Genomic DNA, 4,756 nt, shown 5'->3' with positions numbered 1-4,756 from the left:
GAGAGTTACAGCCTTATTACTTACAGACGTATTAGTAATAATTCTAGAATCCTACTGATGTATATTTTGATAGCTTATGCATCTCAACATATGTCATAATTGTACACATAACACTTGCAGGGTGCAGGTCTCAGGCCTGAGTGGAAAGTTCATCCAGTATAGCAAGTCACTAAATAAGCAACAGCTGTGAGCACATCCTGTCATATAGTACGGACAGTGACTTTTATCACTCAGGAATCCTTTTACAAAAGGACCCCTGCTGTGGTGACTGATTGCTGACCCTGTGGTAACTTGTTGACTGAGCCTTAAGGGTCAACACACACACACACACACACACACACACACACACACACACACACACACACACACACACACACACACACACACACACACACACACACACACACACACACACACACACACACACACACAGGAACAAGGTGACACCCACATGTTAGAAATGTATAAGACATGCAGGGAATCAGTAAGTGTAGGAGAGTGAGTGAGATACAGCAGAGAGAGAGAGACAAGGGGGGAACCTAGGCACGCTGCCTGGGACGAAGGCCTCAATATGCTGTAACGATGGAACGATGATATCTGTAACCTGTCTGTAAAACTGACCAATAAATGGAAAGAAGGATATGTGCCTGCTTGGATCTCCATATTCATTTCAACAGCAACTTAGGTAAAATCTCCACAGAACCCTGAAGAAAAGATACATCACTACTTTAAATGCACCACGTCTCGTACTGTACGTGTGTGAACCGTTTGCCCTGCAGCACCGACTTCAAATTTGACACACGCATTCCACACTACCACAGGGAGTGCAGTGCCCGGCCTCGAGTCGTTGGTATATACCGTTGTCCATGAGCCGCCAGAATAGGTTCATGGACCTATTTCAGTAGTCAATTGATTGCCATGGCAACCCCACACCTGCCATTTGATTACTTAACCAGTCCACGTTTCACAGTCTGCACTTTTCAGATACAGAGATCTCCATATAAGGGCACAACAGGGACTACAGACTGCCTATTTCAATGTCCGAAGGGGCCTGTACGTTGTACCACGTGAAAACACGGAGGGAAAGGCAGGAATGCTTGGTGGTGCAAGTCGTGCATCCCAACTGTCCTAGAACTGGCCCACAGCCATCTCCTGGGGGCTCATTCAGGCCATGCCCATCTCCTGGGGGCTCATTCAGGCCACGCCCATCTCCTGGGGGTATCATTTAAAAAAACGACTCCCTCGATTATTTTGGTGCCACGGTAGATGTTTGTCTCTCAATGCAGTCGTGTTTGTTTGTTGATCTGTCAAAAGATTGTATGATGCAAGGCTTCTTTATACTGGATCATTGCAACATTTGTATAATGTACCAATATCAGATTCAGATTTACTGTAAATAAAACGTTTTCACAGGTGAGAATTCAAACACTGCAGTTTGTCTAGTTTGTCTGGGAACTGTCTTTGGCCACTTGGGAATCAGATTACAGGTTACAGGTTAGTGATGGAAGTATCCTTCCTTGAGCAAAACAACATTTAACCCATAACTGCTCCCGATGACCTGGTTGGTCAACCTTGCATGGTTTCCCCCGCCATGGGTGTGTGAATGGGTATATGAAACGCACATTGTAAAGCATTTAAAATATTAAAATGCACCATTTAGGCCGACCATTACATTTTTATAACTGGAGATGGCTGTACATTCCAAAGCCTCTTCTGACTTCCTACACAGGTGTTACCAGTAACACTAGTAATTAAGGCTCTGTTCCATTTAGTGTACAGTAGTTCTCAAACTTGTTTTAATTTCAAGGGCCCCCATAACACTGAGAGTGTACAAATGGAACGGTACGGGCCATTTGGAACCCACTCAAGGACACTTTGAGGCCCACTGGTGTAGCAGAGTGTTTCCAGTGAGACAACACGCACAATAGCAGGCAGCACCTTGACTCTGACCAGAATGGAAGAGAGCCTAAATTTGTCAGCAAGGGCAAGATGTAGAATAGATCACCCCATTCGACTGGTATCATGTATATAATCGGCAAAATCATCCGTTATCAGCACGTTTGAATGGTGCCAAAATGTTGATACTGGCATCCTCACTTTTCAGTATGTCATTATCTGCGATTGTAGCATTGTCATTATCACTGATGTCCTGGCGGAGGCGCACCGTGTCTGGTGGCCATGAGCTACGTGAGGCACCGCCGAGCGAGGCGCTAGCCGAGCGAGTCGCCGTGCCGAGCGTTGCGTCCGAGTTACGTCCTGATAGGCAGAGAATAGTATATATTAGTAGCTCCTAGTTCCATGCACCAAAATGACACGTCCACCAGCGGGAAACCTTGACCAGGCTATGTGGTGAGGATGCCAGTATCAACATTTTGGCACCTTTCAAACGTGCTGATAACGGATGATTTCGCCGTTCCAATGCAGAGATAACGGTCGAATCGGCTGAATAGATTATCAACTCCAACGCCACGTACAGCACCTTGAGTTAAAGGTCTCAGCTCCGGCCCCCTAGTAAACAGACAATTCATTTTAAGGTCGGACACAAATTGTATACGATCAGGATGAGGGATAACTCGATGGGCAGTATTATGCGTGTCTTAAAGGACCACTTCGCCACTATTCAACCTAGTCTGTGTGTTTTTAATCATTAGCATATATGCTAAAATGCGCCCGTTTATTATGATTGGTGTTCTGTAGCTCCGTGGGTGCACTTCCAAAGCTGTCCACCATGTACGTATTTGTCCAAAAATGACGTAGGTGGTGGACACCCGGTAGGCTGTCAGGAACTACAGGTACTATGGACAGGTAGACTCCCCGTACTAGCAGAAAAAAAGCGAACGGGACTCGTCGTCGCTGTTGCATTGTTGCACCTGTAGCATTGTTTGTGTTGGAAGCATAGCTTGGTTGGAAGCACAGTTTGAACAAACAAAGCATCAGTAGCTTGTATTTATATTATTTTAGTAGTAGTAGTAGTAGTAGTATTGGAACACGTTGTTGTTGTTGTTGTTGTTGTTGTTGTTGGCTATGGCTGCTGCAGAGGACTATATGGACGACGAGGAGTTTTTCAACATGTTGGCAGAATCCACTGTAGAGCCTTATTTGTACGAGCCAGAATACACAGAGGAGGAAATGGAGCAGCGGGACATAGAACAGAGGGAAGCTGAGGCGGCCACCGCTGCAGCGACTGCTGCCGCTGAGGACAGACCCAGGAGGGCTAACAGTAATGCTCACTGTCTGTGTGGACGTTGCCCCGCGATGCCAACAGAACCGGAGTCGCTGTGCTGCAGAGAGTGGACCCGCGCCCAATTTATTTTTGCGGAGTTGGATGCTGACACAGAAGAGGGAAGCTCTGGTGTCTGTATGACTACACACACCAGCTTTCATGCCCACCTAGATCGCGGTGTACTCGGGACATACTTTAGGATCCCAAAAATCAACTGGAAGAGACAGCCGAAGCCTGCTGGACCAGGAGGGACACTGACTGAAAAGTAAGTGGTGTGTGTGTGTGTGTGTGTGTCACCCAGTGCAAAAGTGTTCCCAGTTTGGCGTTACTGGAATCATAACTTATTTCTGTATGACACTGATTTACTACCACACACTATGGCACATTAGGAGTCTACCAGTAGGCCTACAGTGGTTCTCATTTTATTTACAAGGACCCCCTATGTCTACGGGTCCATTTGGTTCCAGTTGTAGTCAGTTACAGACCATTTTGGACCACCTTCCAGGAACAAAAAAGGTCCCTCAACACACTTTGAGGACCACAGCACTATTAGTATGTATTTAGGGCTACATCTGTTTCTCGTAATATTGTAATGTAGCATATGTCCATTGCAAAAATAGAATTTTGACAAGTGTGTGTGTGTGTGTTGGGCATAACATGTGTAGACCTACTCTCTCTCTCTCTCTCACTCACTCACTCACTCACTCACTCACACACTCACACACGCACACACACACACACACACACACACACTCTGACAGGTAGCATACTGACTGTTAGTGTGAGTGTACACATTCAGCTTTCCAACTTTTCGTCTCTTCTCACTGTAGGCAGTATCGTTTGGCTGGGTATAGAATCACGCTGGAATGGGTACAACAAGGGGTACGGCTCGGCAGACATAACCGCATTCCTCTGCCAGCGTGTGTAATTAACCAGGTATGATGTATTACATTACTTCACACTATTGTTATATATTTTTTCCTTTTACATTTCGGAAAACATGCCAATTTAACATCAAGGTACCCCATTCTTCCCGTGTCCATTCACCAGGTGAGACAGAAATACCCGAGCCCAGATGGTACATACAGAGGATTCGTTGACGCTGAGGACCTCTTTCATGGACTGTGATGGTGAGTAAATCAACTCAAACTCTTTACAAAGACCAGTGGTCAACCAAAGTGCTCTACAGTCAGATCAAATCTGTAGTTAACTGTGCTGTAAATAGTCATATACATCAAGGGACATGAGAAGATTTAAGATTATACTGTTTCACACTTGAACAAAGACAGTGAATTGACCTTCACCACCTCTTCTTTGCCACAGCATGACTCCTGTTCCAGCTCCGTGGCCTGCAAGACCACCTGCCTGCTATGCACTAACAATGAACACACTTTTTACAATTAAAATACATTTGATTTCAAGGTTTGTGTTTTATTGTACACTCAGATTCAAGTGCACAGGAGATTCAAGTGTTTCTCAAGGGTGCGTTGGACAATCAATTGATTACGAAAAATGAACATGACTTTATGGTTC

General features: G+C 45.4%; 1 long non-coding RNA gene across 1 annotated transcript; it reads left to right on the top strand.

Annotated features, from left to right (window-relative positions):
* Positions 1-3,129: 3,129 nt before the first annotated feature.
* Positions 3,130-4,326, top strand: LOC306912752. The gene is made up of 3 exons (XR_013788439.1): positions 3,130-3,488; positions 4,054-4,159; positions 4,274-4,326. It is a non-coding gene; the product is annotated as an uncharacterized lncRNA (long non-coding RNA).
* Positions 4,327-4,756: the final 430 nt, after the last annotated feature.

The sequence above is a fragment of the Electrona antarctica genome (genome assembly GCF_951216825.1).
Source record: "Electrona antarctica genome assembly, chromosome: 20".
In the NCBI taxonomy this organism is placed as follows: Eukaryota; Metazoa; Chordata; class Actinopteri; order Myctophiformes; family Myctophidae; genus Electrona; species Electrona antarctica.
Note: the sequence above shows the minus strand (reverse complement) of the source record. Positions and strands in the feature narration are given on the sequence as shown.